Source organism: Lepidothrix coronata, unplaced genomic scaffold, assembly GCF_001604755.1.
Source record: "Lepidothrix coronata isolate B3197 unplaced genomic scaffold, Lepidothrix_coronata-1.0 Scaffold32, whole genome shotgun sequence".
In the NCBI taxonomy this organism is placed as follows: domain Eukaryota; kingdom Metazoa; phylum Chordata; class Aves; order Passeriformes; family Pipridae; genus Lepidothrix; species Lepidothrix coronata.
In genome coordinates, this window is record NW_016690212.1 from 663,549 (window position 1) to 685,578 (window position 22,030).

Consider the following 22,030-nt stretch of genomic DNA (forward strand, 5'->3'; position numbering starts at 1 on the left):
GGTTAAAATTAATTCTTGTCCATGCTTGGTGTAATAAGTTTCCACCCATATGTTTATCTTTTGCTTATCCTTCACTTAATATAAGAACATGAAGCACAAAGCTCTGTTGTGAAAAACACACCAATCTGTAAATGAACTTGAACCAATCCATCTCCTTATTATCAGCCTTTATATTATTGTTAAACCACTGTCAAATACTACACTACATTATCATTTATCATTTTTTCCTGAAGACAAAGCTTTATTTAAGAAATCTACTGGATGGTGTTAGTTATAAACATAAGCTTGCTAAAGAAGTTTCAGATGTGTAAGCATCCACTACTGTCATAAAAGGCCAGATGCTGCTTGCTCTCAGATAGCTGCCAAATTTTTTTAATATTCTTTAGCTTTGGCTTTACCATCCATTCAGCAACTTTCCTTTATTCCTGTTTTTGGAGTGACATCAGTGTCTTATTTTCCTGTACGTTCAAAATAATTATGGAGTCTAGATATTTTTTCATGCTCATTTAAACATTCATTTAATATTTTGTAAAGAAACAAATTTTAGGCCCCTTTTTAGTGTCTGAAAATGGAATTATAGATCTCTACATAACTGTGATACATTTGAAAATAGTAATTAGTATCTGTCCTTTTGTAGATCTACTGTGAAGGTAAGAACAGCAATAGGAGATCTGTCTAGGGAGCATTATAATTATTAAATCTTCTTAGTGTAATAGCGTGATAGATGGAAAAGTATCATACACAGAAAAAACTCCTTCCCTAGATATTTAAAAAAATTGATACAAAGCTTGAGGGAACAGAAATGCCATCTTGTCCAAGAATGGAGCGTTATGAGAAGGATTAAGAAATTAACCCATTTTCTCTAAAATATAATCAGAATTTAAAAGAACTATCTCATTGAAATGCATCATTGAAACCTGATACACTGACAAGTATTCAATTGAAAGCTATTTAAATTTACTTTTCTTGTTTTCTTAGCAAAAAACAAAAAAGGCAAAAAGTAAAAGTTTTTTCACACCAAATTGTGTACATGGAAACACAGATAGATGTATGTCAGAATCTGGAGAATATAAAATAACAAAAAAATAAATTCCAATTCTTCTTTGCCATGTTTATTCATAAAAGTCTGCAGTTCTTGAAGAACTGGGCAAGAAGAGCAATGACTATAAAGGAATGTGGGCAGCATAGCAATGGCTGTCCTACTTTGTACTGCTTTGTTAAGAATTGGAATCTGTTACAGGCTTGTATATTCTGGGTGCCTTTTCTCCAGAAGTTCCAAATAGACAGACAAAAAGAGCTACTTCATTTTTAGAGCCAAAAAAGAAAAAAAGGTTTGTTTTCTTTTTTTTTTTTTTAAGGGAATGAAGTGGTACTGCAGGGTATTGCAAGGATAAAGGAATTTTCTGGCATTTGTCACAAAAGCTTGGGTGATAAACTTATCTGTTAGATAAAACTTTCTCCTAGTGTGTCAAAATTAAGGAAATGCTCAGGCTGCGTTGAATCTGGGAGTCAGCAACTGGTGCATGAGGTAAGGTACTACACTATATTTTTTGCCTGCTATCTGCAGCTGCTGTATCAGTGCTAGTCAATAGCACAACCAGTTCACCTGCATCCTGTAAAGGACAGAGAACCATTAAAGGTCTCAGACGTGAGTCTTGCTCAGGAATCAGTGTTAGAAAGTCTACTCTTCCTAGCTGATATAGTACTTTGGTGGTTGGGATTCTCCTCTTGGTATACATTGAAGTTTCACCATAGGTGCCTAAGCAATGGATCAACTGCATTGGAATGAAGAAAACACAATGCTTTCCTGGTCAAGCACTGCTTAAAGATATTATAACATCTCTCTCTTAAATCTTCTCTTCTGTTCATTTCCTTCTGTTACAGTCAGTTTCCAGCTGTCTTCCCATTCATTATATCATAAACACTGAGTACACAGGAGAGATTTAACTTGCCTGGGATGGATGACTTTTCTCTTACTTTAGGCTCATCCAAGACCTAAATCTTTTAGCAGCTATCTGTTTGGCATCTCTGTATGTGCATAGCAGCCAGCTGATGGTGTTTTAACTTGTGCGCAAACATATCCACTTCTGGTGAAAAAAAAAAAAAACAAAAACAAACAAGGAAAAAACACAAAGCAACAAACCAAAAACCTAAACCCAAACCTTTGAGAAACTTTGTCAGAAATTATTATATTAAATTTAAGGAACTAATTTTTTTCCCATATAGTAATAGTTTGTCTCTCTTCACCTGTTCCATCCATGAAATGAAGCTTGAATATTTGTGAGGGTTTTGCTATCCATTGCTTTTTGCAACTGAAATGTAAACCAGTTTATTCTGTCTGAAAACAAGTTTATTCTGTCTGTCAAAGTAAAGACTTCGACACCAATTTTTGATCTCTGGCTTTACTAACATTTTTCAGCGAAAGCAGGTTTAAGAAAAAAAAAGCGTCTACTTCTATTGAATTTTATGCAATATCCTTCTATATAATTTTTTTCTCGGTTCTGCTACGCCTCTACAAAGCAGTCTTTACTAAAATTTTTACACTATTCCCAAATTTCATAATTGTATTTTTTTTCTTGGCGCAATTAAATTCCTTCCACAAGTAGTGACTCTTCTCAGATTTCAAACCCTAAAACCCTGAAACTGTGTGAGGACATTTTACGTGATCTTAGATTTAAACAGCTCTGGTGGCAGCATGATCAAATAATAAATTAGGTACATTGAAGACTCAAAATCAAAGCTCACTTAAACTAATTGACATAATTTTTTAAAAAGGAAATGAACTAGAAAAAAGTTTGGTTAATACCAGAATGACTAAAAATGCACCCTTAGATCACTCTTGACAAAAAAAGCCAAAGTATCATAACAAAGCAAATCTTCAATGAAAACTGCTAAAATACATAATGCCATCAGTTATTGGGTAACGTGTTCTTCCATTTAGTTTAATTTAATATACTTTTTCATTATTTTCTAGTTTTATGTATTACAAATCCTCCATTCTTTAGGTAAGTTATTCATTGACTTTTTCGTAGAACTTGTAATGATAACAGGCTTCCTAATTACTATGTTTTTAATATTTTTAATATTTTTTCAGACCACTGAAATTTAAGAAGTTGGTAAGTTTTTGCAATGAGCTATGATTATACTACCAATCCTTCCTGAAACCTCACTCACTTTGCAAGTTATGTAATTATGTAAGACATAGACAGTTCCTTTCATTTTAAGGGAATGTGAACATTGCCTTCTCTGTCCATCAATATCCAGCTTCTACTCTCCACAGTCTGACTGCCACCATCCCCTTATCAGACATCTTGACAGTATAATTGGAAATGGGTATCAGTAAGCACAGTAATGTGTCAGGGAAAGCAGCATTTCACCTGAGTCTTTCTTCACAACCTTTCCATTAAAAGGTCATACTTCTACAATCAGATGGAACAAGCATGTTCATTTGTTTCAACAACCCTGACAGCTGTTTCTAAGTTTCTTTTCATGAAAGCTGAAATTATTCCCTAGCCTAATATAACCTTCAGTGATTTGTTTCCTTTTTAGATCAGTAGTAACATCATATTTTGAATTTAAACTTGTCTTCTCATGACCAAATGTGATGCAAGGATTAATACCAGTTATCAGGTTTTGATCAACAAAAATGCATGTAGAAAACTATTGTGAATGTCTGGGTTCCATAGATCATACAATGTGTGATTTATTTGTCTATGTCCAAGTTTGAAGTAAATAAATTTTCTTATCTTGCATAAACAAAGGTTCTAAGTCCAGGAAACTTTTGTCACTATTTCCTTTGTTTTTATTTATAATTTCAGCAATAAAAATAGTCACTGATCAAAACAAACTTCCTGCATGATTTTTTTTTTTTTAAATTTCAGAATTAATGCAAAACCTGGATATTCTTTTACCTTTTTTTCTAGAATGTTTTCTTTTTTTGAGATGAACTATTTTTTTTTAGTGAATTATTATATAAATAGTCACTACTGTAGAAATTTTATTTGCTTTTGCTGCATCTCTCTTCTGTTTAAATTTCTTTTCTGATGTTAGATATTCATATACATTGAAATTCAGAATAACATGATTGGTTTTGTTTGTCATGCCAAGAAATGGTCACTTAACGCTATTTGGATATAAACTAACTTGGATAGTATGCCATCTACTTTCACAGTAATCACTAAAGAAAAATTGTTAAAAGAAACCGAAATATCAGCAAGTCAGCAGTAAGCTAACAGTTTTCACCAAATCCAGTGAAAGATGTTGGAATAATTATTTACTCCATGTAGCAAGAACAAAGAAAGAAAATATTTATTCTGGACATCCAGTTTATATCTGTATTTCCCTTTGATATCGAAAATCTCTTCAGACCTTTCTGGTGTGGGTGATATCTGTGATACAAACTTCTGCAAAAACTCAATGTTGCATGCCTCACTTTTCTAGTTCATTTATAATTAAAATGTTATTGAAGAAAATCCACAGAAAATTATCACAATTCACAATATTTTTAAAGTTTCCACTTAAATTTAAATGTCAAAAATTTACTATTCTATAAGAATGGTTGAGATGGAAAGTGAAAACTAATAATGCATTCAAAAGTAGTATTAAAATTTGGATGAAGAAAATCTAAGCACAGATTCGCTTTTCTTTAGACAGCTTGCTTTTGAGAGGAGGCAAAAACATCAGCCTAGGGATCCACCTGTCTGCTCCTATTTTGTCCCTTTCCCCTTCTCTTCCCTTTCCGTTTTTACTGTGTCTTTTAATGACACAGATTCTCAACGAAACTAAACTTTGCTTGACTACTACAGAAAATCCTATCTGGATTTCATTGGATTCTTTATTAGTTACCTAACCAGGCATTATTAATATAGGTATTTTGTCATCTTTTTCTCTCCTACTCTCTTATGTATTTTATGCTATTGTTGTGGCTTAACCCCAGCCAGCAACCAAGCCCCACACAACCACTCTCTCTCTCCCCTACCAGTGGGACTGGGGAGAGAATCAGAAGGGTAAAAGCTGGAAAACTCATGGGTTGAGACAAAGACAGTTTAATAGGGAAGGGAAAAGCCATGAACTCAAGCAAAGCAACATAAGGAATTCATTCACTGCTTCCCATAGGCAGGCAGATGTTCAGACATCACCATGAGAGCAGGGTCCTATCGTGTGTAACACGATGGAAGGCAAACATCATCTCTCAGAGCGTTTCGCCCTTTTCTCCTTCTTCCCCCAGCTTTATATACTGATCATGATCCCATATGGTGTGGAATATCCCTTGGGTCAGTTTGGGTCATCTGTCCTGGCTGTGCCTCCTCACAACCTCCCATGCACCTCCAACTTCCTTGCCAGTGTGGCAGTATGAAAGGCAGAAAAGGCCTTGGCCCTGTGTAAGCACTGCTCAGCAATAACAAAAACATCTCTATATTATTAAATCGGTGTTCAGCACAAATTTAAAACACAGCCCCGTACTAGCCACTGTGAATAAAATTAACTCTACCCCAGCCAAAACCAGAACACCTGTCTACTAGTTTTCTTCTGGATATTATTCAGCCAGGAAAAAAAATCCCAAATTCTATCAGTGTTTTATTTTTCTCCCAAATAATCCAGCAATTTTCTCTTTGCAATATTTTTCATTATGACTCTTCACTACCATAAGAGAACTATATTTTATTGATACTGTTGCTTTGCAAGGAAAGGCACGCTCTATACTTCACCAAATCTGTATACTGCACATTTAACTTTTTTGCCAAACACAGAATTGAAGCATTGCCAGCTTTGGGAAAAAAATTCACAAAGGCAGCAGCAGCAGCAAATATATGAGATGGATACATGAGATATAAGAAGAAGGTGGATATTATTTTCTTTTCAATGCTTCCTACAACATTTAAAAAACAGAGAATTGAAAGACAGTCATCCATCACATTGCATGAAAGAGCTATCAGAGGGTATATGGAGAAAGAAGGATCATGCTGATAATGGGAAAACAGCAGCCAACAGTTGAGATTTATAACCATGACCTACAATGAGCTGTATAGATGCTGGCTTTTCTGCCTCTCTGAAAACTCATATATCTGTAATGTGGTTTCCATCTAATTTTAGAGATACAGCTGCTCATGGTTTGTTGCAGAATTAACCCTTGTATTTGGAGTGGAAAGAGCTTAGCAGTAGAGAAGAGAAAGAAAAGTGAGACAAGGGTCTAATTTGGCACCAGTGAGCAATTTTTACAGTCATTGGGAATAAGACACATTAGCAAATTTCAAGACAGAAAACATATAGAAAGGTATAAAAAATAAACCCTTATGGAATTACTGAATTGCTATCTAGTTACAGAATGAGGCAATAAATCTTCTACATATTGTCTCTTTTAAGAGACAACAATTTTTGTTTTTAAAGAACTAAAATTAAAAACTAATGATTTTCAAAAAAAAAAAGAGAAAATATAAATGAGCTGAACAAGCAACATCTTGTAATGCTGAAATTATGTCTCTGGTAAATCACTGAACAAAATATTGAAAGAAAACAAACATGAGATTACTGACACACTCATAAATTTATTTGGTGATGTTACAGACATTTCAGCATGCATGTGAAGAAAGCAGTCATGTCTTCTCTCTGCACAGGGCCGATGAGCTAAAGGAAGCTTCTGTCTGCATTGTCACATGGAGTATTGACATTTCAGTACCATAACAGATGCAACTGTTCACTGACCTTGAAATGCGATATACTCTCTTAGATATAGAATGCTGAAGGAAACAGGTAAGCATGCCTGACTTCATGTCATGTTGGTCTCCAAATTAGTTGAGCCAGAGAGTGTAAACCCATTCTCCAACCAGAATAGATGTTGTACTCCTATCTCAGCTGTGGCAGGTAAAGAGCAAGAAGATGGAGGCTTTCTTCAATCTCATTTTCTTCTTTTTTTCTTTTCTTTTTTCTTTTTTTTTTTTCTTTTGGCTCAACTGTCTTCTTGAACCTGTGTACAGAAACTGGAAAGCTAACTGTGAAGCTGGTATCTACTCTAGAGATCATAAAAGTAACAAGGATAAATTACAGGTCTATTATCTAGGACTTGAACACTGAACTTCAACATTTTTAAAATGTATGTTGATTTAGTAAGTCTGCAGTCAACTTATTGTGGAAAATATTGAAAAATATGAACAAGCAAACATGCAGTTCATATTCTACTTGTCCACTAAATAAATATGAAAAGGAAGTTACGTATTTCAAATACTTTAATAAAACCAAAGATTTGCACTTTAATAAAACTAAAGATTTTCAAAACAAGAGTTTTGTGAAAGTCACATGTAATATAGAATATAAAATAATAAAAAAAATTATAAGACGGAAACATCAGGAAAAAAAATATCCTGACAGTTGATAGTCTGTTTCTGAATCATTAAAACTTAGTAGTAGCTTCGTAAGTTAGTGGAGTCTTTATTAAATACAAACTAAAACTTTACAGGTCTGTCTTCAGTCTTTGGATGTCTAGTATAATAGAACTGCAAAAGTGAAAGGCTGGAATGAAATTTTAATGAAGCATAACTTAATGGCACTTTGTCTGTTGTTAGTATTTCCATATATCGAGAAAACTTCAAAAACTCACTGAAATTATGGACGAATCAATTCATCTACTGAATAGGTCAGCAGTTGTTATTCAAATAATAATATGTATATTTTAATATTTTCTAAAGTTATTTTCCATCCCCAAATGGATTAGATCAACGTAGTTCCTTACGATGAAATAAAATCAGAGTTGTCTTAAAGCACTCTCACTCTAAATGGTTCATATATGTAATGAGAAAATTATCACTAAATCATCTTGACATTTCTTTCTAAAGACATTTAAATCCATCTAGTGTTTTGTTTTCCAATCTTGAACATTTTTATATACAATGAATCATGGATAAATATTTTCAGTTATAAAGCTTTAGATTAATGAGTTGTCTTTTCCTGCAGGTTTGTTTTCTGTCCTATCCTTGTTGAGAAGATGTTCCAGAATAATTTTACCTCTATTTTGGTTGTATTACTTACTGTATTAATGAGAAAACTGGCAGAATGTCAGTTTTCAAAAAAAGATTTTGAAAAAAATTATCTTCTCTATGACCAGCTTCATTCACTCTTGTGTACTTTCAAAATAGAAGTCATCACAGGTTTTATTCTGGAGTTACTTTATAAGCAGACTCGAATAGGTGCCAGTTATTGCAGTGGGGTAATGGCACACTGTCAAATACCTTAGCTCCTCTCACATTTTTATGCCACTAGAACTCACCTTAGTCCTGGGCCCCAATATGGTCATCCACATACTTTGTATGTTAGTATTCTGAGATTTTTCTTCTCGTGACAAAAAGCTTTTATAATTCTGGGAATTCTATCAAAAAGATTTCCCCATAGTCAAAATGGTTTAAACCATACTATTTTTAATATTTCCATCCCATACAATTCTTCAAGATCATTCAAAAAACTATTGAACACTGTAAAACTCCCAAGTAACCTCAACTTGCATTTCTCAGGTAGGCAACAGCAGAGCACTGTAGGTATAAAACTATTCTTCGGCATGTGCTGTGGGGCTGAAGGATCATACTGTTGGTGGAGATAACCTTGTCCAAGAAGATGTAAACAAACAGCACTGATGACCAAACAGTACACAGCTGATCCCAAAGAGTATATTCTACCACATCTCTCTGTACACATTTACCAAGTTTCTTCTATATTAAGTTTCACTCGTTAATGTTGTTACAATCCACTAATTTCAAGAAATTCCAATTTTATACCTCGGTCCACAAAAGCGGAGAGGGGAAAAGGTTTGAGTCTACCTGGAGCAAGATTAAGACACAGTCGAGGTCAGATGTTGGTAACCAAAATAATTCTCTCCTGTTCTCTATTAAGGAAAAGAGAGAAAGAAGGAAAATAGGAAAGTAGGAAAAAGGGGAAGGATGACTACAAAAAGTAAATAGTTGCCACTCTGTGGATCCCACAGCGCCCCAAAAGTCCACTCATCTTCTGTGGATCAGTGGGGAGAGCTCTATATGAGCTTACCAAGTGAGCCTTTTTTTACGTTGGCTAAGCAGTGTGCTTTGCAATAACATTTCAGCACTCTTGCCCAAGCCTGGGGACTATGACAATGGCACGTTCACCCCATAGTAATTTTGACCACTTCATATAGGCATGGGTGTCTATGCAATGGCTGTGTGCTACCCTTAAAACCTACAAGTTGAATCGCACAATGTTACCTTATTCAGGCAAAAGGTAAATGCACAGTCTGTAGGCTGTGGTTAACTGAACATCCTGTTATTGCAATGGTCTCCTGATTGCAAATTTCTGTAACAGTAAAGCAACTTGCCTTCTACTGTTCAAGCCATGGCAGAATATATGTTGCTTTACAGCAGTTAGCAGTTTAAGCACTGTCAGAATATATATTGCTTCTTACTAGTTCTATACAAATATACAGTTTTTAAGTAGTTAACTAGATCTTCTAAGAAATCAAAATGTCTTTTCACACTGTTATACATCCTATGTGATCAGTTCGTGATATTTATCTCTTATATTTGTATGAAAGAGTATTATATATATAAATAAAATACATTTATAGATATAATATTTTTATATGTTGTTATTGCACAATATCAGAGGTCTAGGATGTATACCTCGACTATTTCTTTTGATGCAGTACAGATTTTCGGCTCAACTGTCTGTTATCTAGCTGCCTGTAAATCACAAATCCAAATTACCTTAGCTACACAGCTAACATAATTGCTCTTCATATTCTTCAGATCTATATAACATTCCTCAATTCTGTATACACTATAGGAGCAGATACGAAATTACTGATGGATTTCCACAGGTCAGTGTGTGTCTGGCTTGTTTTGTATTTCCAGTTTTTATTCCATGTTCCAAACTTTGATTTTGACTTTTATGATACCTTCCATTTGCATAGCATTGGGTTTTCATCTAGTTTTGAATGACGAAAACAACCTCCAGTACTTTTCACTGTTTACCAGTAAAATGATATAGACTCAATTTCATAGTCTTTGGCTTTGTCTTTAAAATTCACCAATAAACCTTACTGTTTACTCTAAATTCTGCTGGATTTGTAAGTTCAAAATGTTACTTCTGTGGAATGGAATCCAATTCAAATAACATTCCCTAGAAAGGTGTGGAGTCATTTTCTCCACTGAGACCTCCCCTCAGAAACTGTAATTTAAATCATTACCTCCAGATTTGCCACTGGCTCCTTTTTAATGATTCGTTCTTTATAGAGATCAGAGACTTTCCACATCTTTTAAAGTTATGGGGTTATGACAAAAATTAACAATTAAAAATTTCTTAAACACTCTCAAAGTTCCTCAACAGAAGCAAATAGGCTCTACATAACTCTACAGTGATAGAAAGCCAATGTCATTTTTCTTTCTTGTCTACTATAAAATCTGTGCAAGAAAATGAAGGATAAGGAGTTCCTGGAGAAGGTCCAGTGGAGGGTAACAAAGATGGTTAAGGGACTGGAGCATCTCACTTATAAGGTAACGCTGAGGGATCTGTACCTGTTCAACCTTGAGAAGAGATGACTGAGAGAGGACCTCATCAGTATATATAAATGTCTGAAGGGAGGGTGTCAAGAGGATGGAGCCAGGCTCTTGGTGGTGCCAAGCAGCAGGACAAGAGGCAATGGGCAGAATCTGATGCACAGGAAGTTCCACCTGAACATGAGGAAGACCTTTACTGTGCAGGTGGCTGAGCACCGGCACATGTTGTCCAGAGAAGCTGAGGAGCCTCCCTCACTGGAGGTATTCAAGAACCATCTGGATGCAATCCTGTGCAATGTGCTCTAGAATGACCCTGTTTGAGCAGAGAGGTTGGACCAGATGACCCACTGTAGACCCTTCCAACCTCATGCATTCTGTGATATGATATGACTAAAACTCATGTCTCAGGAGATGGACATTGGATATAGTAGAAAGGTTAATACCAAGGGAAAAGTTTGCTTCTGGTGTTTGTTTGGAAACATTATGGAAGGCTTTGATTTATTACATTACAGTAAATTTTTTTCTCATCGACTTCAGTTATGAATTGGGAGTAGCAAAAAGCTTGAAGTGAATCAACATTTTCCTCATAGGGACCTCACCTAACTTCTGTGGAGTTAAAAAATAAGAAAAATGTTTTCCTGTGTCACCACTGCCTTGGGGGAGGGGAAAGAGAAAAAAACAAATCTGTTTTAATTTTTGTCCACAAAATTAATGAATTTTGTCTTTAATGTCTGTCACCAGAAGTAATCTCTGCATAATTGATATTTCTAAGACTCACTCCTTACGCAATACATTACTTCAAACTGAGAGTGTTCTTAAATGAAAGATGCTTTGGTTAGAATTTTAAAACTATTGTTTACAATAGTTTTAATTGTTTACATTGTTGTTTACAATGGAACACATTGCATTTTCTTTCACAGAAATTTTAGTTGTAATTATAGTAGTTTGTAATTTAAAAATGAATATTTAAGGAATATTAGTCTGTATATCTAAATATAGACTTTTTCAGGTTTTCAGAATAAATGCTTCTATTCATCACTACTTTTGTATCTCATACTAGTGACCTCCAGGACAAAAGGATTTCAAGCATTCTAGTTATTCTGTAGAAATACTCTGCAAAAAAATTACTGTGCTGTGTTGAAAATAATAATACATGGGAATAAGTGGGGTCCATTATCAAATGCATTGCATATTATCACAAAAGAGATGAGGTGTAATGTTTTCTAGCTTTCTTACAATTACTTCTTTTTCAAATTATTTTAACTTACAACAGTCCTCTAAAAGAGAACTTTCAATATTTCATTGGACATCTGCAACTGTGAGTTTTTTAAAAAGTACACTGACAGTGAATATCTAATATGACACTCAAATAAAATAAAATTCTTTTGGACAAAATGTTGGCATCTTGTAAGGATGTAGGAGAAATCCACTGCTAGTGTCTTGCATGAATGAAAGCAAGTTCAAGCTTTCTTTACACACAAAAGCTGGCAAAAAAATGACACAATCCCTTCTTTATTAGTAGCAGTATCTGTTGTGCACATTTTGTTATTCCTTAAAGGAGCAGACATAGGACTGACATTCTCTCACTTAACCTTTAGCATAAAGGAGTTGAATGTCTATTCTCAAGAGGTAGCCTAGATAACTAATTAAGGTTCATCCTATGTTGTGACACAATAGATTCCTCCCTGGAGTTGCTTATCTCTTGGCTTTGATGTACTAAACCAGGCAATACGAATGACAGCCACAATACAGGCTATTTATATGAAATTTCTAGTCCCCTTCACTGGAGTTCATGCTCCTCTCTGTGCTGTAAAAACATTTACTGCATTTATTCTTGCTGCTATTCTTATTTGTATTTTTGATTTCTAATACAGAGAATAATAATTAGCATATTAATCTTTAAACATTTTATTCCTTTTTTTTAATACAACTTTTATCAACTTCCAAGCATTCCATTTGTTCCTAATTGCCGTAAGGATAGGTTAAATAAATTTATTTATATTTTATTTTCCATTTAGCACCTGAAAACATAACATTAAAAGCCAACATACAGTGCCACTCTAAATCTTGTAATGCATATATATATTTTTACTAAAATCCATGACTAATTTTGCCTTATAAATTAAATGGATGATGTGTTGATTTTGCATGTGAAATTTTGTAGAAAAGGGAAAATACGAGTATTTTGATCTGCTTCAAATTATTTTTAGTTACACTTTAAGAGAAAATAATTAAAAACATGTATTGCAAGATTTCAGTTTCAAGAAAAACTAATGAAGGTCCTCTCCATATATTCCCCTGTTCCCATGAGGTTCATAGACTGTTCTGATTTGGAAGGGATCCATGAAGATCATCAAAGTCCGACTTCCAAGACCTGTTGCTCTTGTTCTGAAGAACACCTGGCTTACACCTAAACTCAGCAGATAATTTCATCTCTTTTTGAGGCCCAAGACCATCTGTACAGTATTCTGCAGAGCTTGTATGTGAAAACACCCTAGGGTAGAAACAGATCCTGATCACACTTAGCCAAGCTAAGTGCAATCATGTTAGAAATTTCTGGAATGGATTGCTCATACCTACCTAATACAGAGTTTGAACCAGGTTTCCACCGAATCTGTGTTACAGTTCTGTGGTCCTAAGCTGACTTGTCTCTGTCTTGTGTAGCTTTTCAGTTCAAATGAACTGATGTGAAGTTTGCTTAACTTCTCACCAGACTGCTTTGGCTTGTTTCTAAATGTTTCCTCACCCTGGGCCACAGTCTTCTGGCTGCTCCCAGTTGAGCATGAGCATATCCCTGCAGCCTCCTCAGGCTGAGATACCCCAGGGGGTCTTGTGTGTTTGACAGGGACCCCCTGAGTTTGCCAGATATTTCCCATAGAGGCACTGGCAGAGCTCAAACTCCGCCAGGAGTCCAGCAGCACTGGCTCAACTGGGCTTAATCCATAGAGGAACTGAAGCCTAGGGTAATGTGATCTTCTGGATTTTCACTGTGTTAAACTATAAGGTAGGCAAATATCTTCTGCGTTAAGAATTAAAGAACTTCTGATGAATCAAAGAAGAAATTTTAAGAACTTGAATATTATGCTTAAAAACTTTTAATGCCCGAGGAATGCAGTCTGTTTGACACACAATTAAGAAGCGATACACTGAAGTTAGAAGAACTGTGAATTTTCGGTTAGGAATCTAAAATTCTAGTTCTCCCATGACTGTGCTCAATGTAACCATTGACTCCAGATGTACTTTCCTTTTTGAGCTAGAATTTTCAGATCAGAACAGTTAAATTAGGAACAGATGCAAAAAGGTGCATTTGTTTGTTCAGTGATCACTCAAACACAAATACAATAATATGGGATGTGAGAGAAGGTGCTAACTAGCTAATTGTGATTCTGATGATGGTTTTGGCACATTCATAATTGTATAAGCAAGTAATTGACTTTGTATTGTATATTATTGCTTTTATCATCAGTACATCAGAGACAGATAAATTTTCCATCCGTCTCTATAATATTCCCAAGTGTGTCTTTAGTAGGAGAAAACATTCATGTTTTTTATTAATTTGCCTCTACTGGTTTCTAATTACAATCTTTATAATTTTCATTTAAAACCTCATGATCCAGAGCTCAAAAATGAACAACTGAAATTTATATTTAGCAACAATTGTGTAAAATAATAAACCAGACAAAGTTCTGCTGTTACAACTTTCATCTTTCATACTTTCAGTGAATATACTAATGGTGCAATTACTGTTGTGTTAAAAACTGAAATAATGGCCAGTCTTCGCGAGCGAAGATTTGGGAAAGGTCATTGACCCTTCGAGCCTGCGCAGTGGATTTTTTAGGTGAGACACAGTGTGCGCTGAACTGAGCCCACCCTTTAATCCTGAGGTTCATCTGCCGGGGCCAAGCAAACTTGGACAGTGGCAGTGAGGTCCCCAGGACGTAGGTTTGTTTAGAGTGACCTTCTCTTAGATGGATTGCCTCACAGGGCTAACGAGCTCCATCTGCCCGGGGGGCTGGGAATCGAACCCGGGTCGCAGCGGTGAGAGTCCTGCACCCTAACCACTAGACCACCAGAGGCCCCCATAATAATATTTATTATTATTATTAAAAACTGAAATAACATACCTATCTTACCCTATGAATAGCTAATCAGATTCTAATGTGATCAGTCAGAGCCTCAAATCTGCAGATGTCCTCCTTTATTTCTACAGTGTACACTGTCAGGTTTTAATTTTGTGTTGTTACTTGCACAGGAAATGAACAGGAGTTTAAGAGGAAATTACTTTCCCCAACCGTATTGTATAATTCAGTTCGTTGTTAAATGCAGCTTGCATATAACAATAACCTTAAAGCTAATTTGTTTCTTGGTATGCAAATGAAGCAAGATTATATTGACCCTAACTCTTGCTTCAAACAATAACATGTCTATTATGAATGAAACGTGAAGAATCTTGTACATCAGATCTTCCTCTGCAGAAAGATGGATTATGTCACAGTCTTGTCACAGATGCAAGTAAGCCAGCTCAGGACATCCCCAGGAAACTTCATAACTCTATATGACTCAAACATGAATTTAGATATTAAAATGGCAGAGAACAATTTTGAAGTTGTACCTCAGTATCTCTTTTCACACAATTTACCCTAAGTAAATTGTATTAGTAGCTGAACAGGTATACTTCCGTTATTCCATTTTCACATGTTTTTTTCCACAGGCAGAGGAACATATTACTGCTATCATTTTGACTTCACCTGCTCATGACCTCCTGGTTGAGATTATTAGTCCTCTTACCTCCACTTCTTAAATATTTTGGCTGATATGAGTTGAGTTAAGCACATTTCATTTAGGAGGTCTCTGCCAAGAAAGAGGTTTTAAGAAATCAGTTTATCTTTGCTGATAGATCCTGGAGTAATAACCAACTGTAGAAAAATATGTGCAGAGAACCTTAATTAGCAGAGGAAGAAAAATTAAGGATAGTTCACTTGGTATGTTGACCTTTTTATCTGGAAAATATAGCTACAAAATCACCTAGGCAGATTGCCTTTGTAAGGCAGGTCATAGAGTTTAATTCAGTAATTCCTACATGAAAACGAGACAATCATGACTATGAGATTTGCCACAGTTCCTACTCCTTTTGGAAGCAGAGGATCATTTTTGAAAGATTATGTGCACAGATTGTGAAGACCCTGTGTTTAAGTAATGTCTGTATTTTAAATAAAATTCATATTCTGAGCTATATGTGTGACATAATCTGTTTCTAGGGCAAAAATAGCAACTTTCTTGAAGCTAAGTGAAAAACCTCTCACCTAGCTCACCAGAATTCATGGATCATTAATATTTCTTGAGACTTACTCTAGACCAAGTTTAATTTTCTTCTCAGTCAAATAACTCAAAATGAAATAATAATTATGCTCATTATCATGTTTTTAAATTTAGATCAACTTTTTTCATGAAAATTATGATTTATCCATTGTGCTCATGTTCATGGACTGTTCAGCAACAAATTACAGTCCTGTGCAGGGCTAAGAGTTGGACTCGATGATCCTTGTGGGTCCCTTCCAACTCAGCATATCCTGTGATTCTGTGATTTGTGTATGAGGTCATAAGAGTAGGAATCATTACATTTCATTTTTTCTATCAGCCTTCTTAGTGGTTTACAAGAAGTTTACACCTACTGTGTAATATTAAGACTCAGTCAGTTATAACACTGTTTGAGACTGAACTTGTCATTAATCATAGATTCATCTTTCAATCAGCTTCATTCTTTGTACTTTTACAGTATTTTGTGTTCCTACATTAAAAAAGGTAATTGAAATATAAATGTATTTGCAATAATTTTAGTTTGCAGATATTGATTGATCCACACCAACTTTGATAGATTGTCCTATGGCAACTTATCAAACTAGAGTTCTTTTTTTCTGTGGTCACCACTTCATGTTCCATCACTTACAGCTTTCATTTCAAACAAACAAACAAATAAACAAACAAAACCTCCCTAGATCTCTGCTGAAAAAAAGTCTATGGAAAAACCAGGTAATTGCAAGTGGGTCCTGCACTTTGGCCACAACAATCTCCTGCAGCACTACAGACTGGAGACAGAGTGGCTGGAGAGCAGCCAGGCAGAAAGGGACCTGGGAGTTTGCATTGACAGGAAGCTGAACATGAGCCAGCAGTGTGCCCAGGTGGCCAAGAAGGCCAATGACATTCTGGCCTGGATCAGGAACAGTGTGGCCAGCAGGACCAGGGAAGTGATTCTTCCCCTGTACTCAGCACTGGTGAGGCCACACCTGGAGTGCTGTGTCCAGTTCTGGGCCCCTCAGTTCAGGAAGGATATTGAGGTGCTGGAGCAGATCCAGAGAAGAGCAACGAGGCAGAAGGGACTGGAGCACAAGTCCTATGAGGAGAGGCTGAGGGAGCTGGGGTCATTTAGCCTGGAGAAGAGGAGGCTCAGGGGAGACCTCATCACTCTCTACAACTCCCTGACAGGAGGTTGTAGCCAGGTGGGGGTTGGTCTCTTCTCCCAGGCAGCTATCAGTAAGACAAGAGGGCATGATCTTAAGTTCTGCCAGGGGAAGTTTAGGTGGAATATTAGGAAGAAATTCTTTACAGAGAGAGTAATCAGGCATTAGAATGGGATGCCCAGGGAAGTGGTGGATTCTCTGTCCCTGGAGGTTTTTAAGATGAGACTGGTTGTGGCACTTAGTGCCATGGTCTAGTAACACGGCAGTAGTGGATCGATTGGACTTGATCTCAGAGGTCCCTTCCAACCCAGCTGTTTCTATGATTCTATACTGTCAGCACGAGTATTCAGAGGATCTTCAATAGGAGATCTGAAATACATTAACAGTCATTCACATACACAGAGAAATTAAAAATACTAAAAATATTATCAGTGAATGTATAAACAAAATATGAGAGATTTTCAGGGAAGAAGTGAGGATTTTTACCCTAGAAAAGAAGGACATTATATTTTTATTATTATTTATTGTCCAATTATTTGGTTTCCAATGGAGATATTATTGCTGTAACGGTCTCTTCTCAAGCAAGTGGGACAAGTATGTTGGTGTTATGGATACAAAGGTCATGAAGCTCTGAGTAAATTGTTCTAGAGCATAGTGGTTAATTTTTTCTTTTTAATAAGTTGGTGGTGAACATAAGCAAAGAGACACTGTATTTAATTTAGCAGTTTGAGAAGGTGAACAGCAATGGTAGAGATGGGAATTCTGAAAAAAATTCAAAAGAGGGAAAATGAGATGCTTGCTTCTTTGTTACAACTCTACATGCGGTTTTGTGATGATTAGCAATAGAACAATATTTATAGCTGTTTAAAGATATGTTATTCAGTCAGTTTTGGGCTCTCTTCTACTGGAAAATTGTTGCAAAACAGAAACAAGGCCAGGAGAGGGTCCCTAGGAAGAGAAGGGGTCTGAAGCATCATTGTATTGAGAGCAAATGAGAACTCGATTAATTCAGGTTTAAGAAGAGAAGGCTAAGGAAGAGTCCGGTTTTCAGCAATCTGGAGGGTTATTACAAAGAAGATACAAAGGAAAACTTGACAGGTTTAGGGTTGCTCACAGAGGTTGTGAAATCTCTATCCTTAGACAAAACCTTCTAAGTGGAGTCAAATTAGAAGTCAGACTTATTTTAAGCAGGGATTTGAACCACACTATCAAACAGGTTTCTTCTAATTTTAGTTGGTACAAAATTAATTTTTCCATGCTTGAAGCTCTAACATACATTTTCTTATGAAGGCTATACATGCTTTTAGTCATAGGAAAGATTTTTCAGGTAGAAGGAATGCATTTAGACATTGTAGAACATTTTAGATGAAAACAAGACTTAGATAACCAGGCTTCAGTAAATGCTGATAGTTCTGATTCTATGAAGAAAGGAACCACATATCAAGACCAAACAATAAAAGCATTAACTGAGAATTTTGCAAGAAATCAAAATTAAAACTATGATATTGTCTTCTACCCAATTGGAGACAGGCAAATAAAAATGGACTCTGAGTAATTGAAAAAAAAAAAAAAAAGAAAAAATGAATAAGCATAACTCCAAGTCAGTGTAAAGTAAGGTCACTGTAAGTCCTGACAATGGTCAGAACAAGAAATTTAACAGTTCCAAAAATGCAGCATATAATCCATAACAAATAGGTAGTACCTGTAAAAAGATGTCGACAAAGAGTTTAAATTGCAATTTCCTTGTCTTTAGTTTGACTAATTTTTTGTCATCTTAGTTTCTCCTAGGAGTAAGTGAGTAGCTGTGTGGATACAGGAAAGCAGTTGCTGTATCCATCAGCCCAAGACAGAGACTACATGTGCTCCAAAATGCGCTTAGCTAAAACTAGCGGCCCTTGTGATAAGCAAGAGGAGTTGAAATTATCAGTTTTGAAGTACATCTTACTGGTATCCATTAGAGTCATTGGTGTGGCAGAAATGTTAACACCATGTGTGAGGAAAAAGGGGAGGGACTTATCATAATAATAGTATCATCTGTTTCCAAGTAATGACTTCTGAGTATTTAGGGCTAAATGTTCTAAAGATAAAGCAGAGGGCAGATCAGTAGTAATGCCTTAGAGAAAGAAAACTCATATGAATTTTGAACTGCTGTTGCACAGGGCATTTAAGACTCCCTATGTATGTACAGGAGAAAGAAAAGGTGCAGTATCTTTGATGTCTGAATGGTTGTGCAAAACTGAAAGCTCCTTCTGTCTGTTCCTTGTCATGTTCACAATCTTAAATGGCAATTTGTTAGCTCACAACTAGTTGTATTCAATATGAGGAGGGAATTTGATATTTGATCTTCCTTTAAATTACTCACAGAAGAAAACAATGATAGCTCAGGTCTGAGTAATCATTATTCATGTACATTTTCAGCATGCAAAACTAGTGAAATTCAAGCTAAAATAGGTTTGTGAAATTGCACTGCAAATTTGAAAGATAAATGTATGAGAAATGACATTGTTAGAATTGGGAGAGCATTTTACATTAAGACATAAAACCAATACAAAATCAGCAAGATATAGTATAAATTAAATAAAAACTATAAAATTAATATGTCTCAATGAATTTATCAAACAGGGAAATGCATATAACATTTTGTTTTGCCTAACATTTTAACAATGAACTAGACTTACAAGAACTATGACTGATACAGTTTGCAATGACTCAAGGGCTGGGATAGTACTAAATAAAAAGAAAGACAAAACTTTCAAACCAAGAAACACTTTCAAGTTTAAAGTTGTTGTGGTTTAACCCCAGTTGGCAACCAAGCACCAGGCAGCCTGTTGCTCGCTGGGTGTGATCAGAAAGAGCCTGTGCTCGCTCACCAGTGTGATCGGAAAGAGAATTGCAAGCATAAAAGCTGGAAAACTCATGGGTTGAGATAAAAACAGCTTGATAGGAAAAGAAAAAGCCATGAACAGAAGCAAAGCAAAACAAGGAATTCTTTCACTGCTTCCCATAGGCAGGCAGGTGTTCAGACATCACCACGAGAGCAGGGCCCCATCATATATACTTGGGAAGACAAATGTCATCACTACAAACTTCCCCCCCACTCCTTCTTCTTCCTCTCAGTTTTATATACTGATCCCATATAGTATGGAATATCCCTTGGCTCAGTTTGAGTCATCTGTCCTGGCTGTGTCTCCTCACAACCTCTCATGCACCCCCAGCTTCCCTGCCAGTGTGGCAGTATGAAAAGCAGTAAAGGCCTTGGCTCTGTGTAAGCACTGCTCAGCAATAACAAAAACACCTTTTTGTTATCGAATCAGTGTTCAGCATAAATCCAAAACACAGGTCCAATACTAGCCACTGTGAGTAAAATTAACTCTACCCCAGCCAAAACCAGCACAAAAGTGTTATGGAGAAAGGGAACACACTATACACCTAGAGTCAAGAATTTATTGTTAGTCTAAATAAAACAAATAGCAGTGAAATCAAAATTAGCAATTATTTTTAGTTCAGTTGCAATATTTACATCAAAATAGTACAGCAGAACCCTTTAAGAACACAATTAAAGTTGTTACACAAAATTTATTAATAGTTCTTTTCTTTATTGTTGTACTCTCCTTTCCAATGTCTCTGTGAGTCCTTTGTGGGCAGTGAGAGCCTCATCAAGAAGAATTGCATGCACAGAGAAGGGTAGTTTATCAAATGTCATTAGAGTCCTAAATTAAATCCTGGAAGGTGTACAGTGCTCTTGTATACCCCCCACACAGCATTGTCAGAGCTCAGGCTCAGGTACGGGATGCAACAGGCACTTCGCTCCAAAGCAGAATGTGAAAACAGCCCAGTCCAGCTCTGCCAAGGTGAGCCCAGGCCAGCCCTGAGACAAGTGCTTGGAGCTGAGGGCAGAGTCCAAGGTCTCATAACTTGGATTGGCAATAATATTTTATTATTATTTATTAAGATACAGATGAGTTAATCTATAATTACTCTATGAAGAATACTTTCATCAGAAAATTGATTTTGAAAATGCTTTTAAGAGTTTCTGATGGGTAGTGAGTGGATAATTGCAGTGTTGTGGACCAAAATATTGGAATACTTTTCTAAGTCTGGCACAAAATTTAAGAACGTATATTTTTAAGTTCTGATTACAATTTATTCACAAACTGAATTTTAATTTTATTGAATAGAAAATAACACAGAAGTTCCTTCTCATGTAGCAGTCTTTTATCCAGTTTTATTCAGGATAATGGACACAGCGACTGCTTTTGTTGATTTGGTGTAATTTCATCAGTTTGATCAATAAGAACAAAAGAACTTTTAACTTTTTATTCCTGATCTAAGTCTTCAAGACAGATATCAGACAAAATTTTGAAAGCTATCTGTTTTAAAGACCTCAATCTATCTAATTATTTTGATTTTTTTGCAATGCTTAGAACATCAGTCTTCCTCTCCCTCCCTTTTTTCCTTTTTTATTCAGTGAATCTGGTGAAGGAATAGGAGGAATTCGGAAGAAGTCAAAATCAGCTTCTCTTTGGGATATTACATACCACCATGTACAAGCAATATGGGATGAACAAATATCGGATAGACAAAAAATAAAAAAAATTAAAAAGTGTCTTAAAACTAAAAAGTAATGGTATAACCAAAGCTTTTGGCCAAAGGCTAATGAAATCTTGCAGTTGCTACATATGATCCTATGCTCTGCTCAGAGATAAGGGATGGCTGAGAGGGCTTAAGTCCCCTCTGCTTTTATCATAATCATTATTACCATACAAAATCCAATTTTATGGATTTTTACACTAAACCAGGTATGACCCACATAAAAAAGACATCTCCTTTGCTAATTCTTTATGAAAGGAAATTATTAGTGCAGAATATCAAAAACCTTGCACCGTTTTTTAACCTCAGTGATTTTATTTCTGTACCTGATCTTCTGGTGTTTCTTTAGGTACTCTCTAAGAAAAATAGATATATTTCTATTGTAGATACAGTGTATTAAGTAATATGTGCTAAAATGAAAAATGCTATTTTTAATTAGGATTTTAACAATTTAGATGAGATTGTAACATA

General features: G+C 35.7%; 1 long non-coding RNA gene across 1 annotated transcript in view; it reads left to right on the top strand.

Moving 5' to 3' along the window:
- Window positions 1-1,387: 1,387 nt before the first annotated feature.
- Window positions 1,388-22,030, top strand: part of LOC108495572 — a 122,289-nt gene continuing 101,646 nt past the window's right edge. The window contains exons 1-2 of the long non-coding RNA XR_001874165.1: window positions 1,388-1,528; window positions 6,615-6,750. This is a non-coding gene — a long non-coding RNA (uncharacterized LOC108495572). The remainder of the gene's footprint in view (window positions 1,529-6,614; window positions 6,751-22,030) is intronic.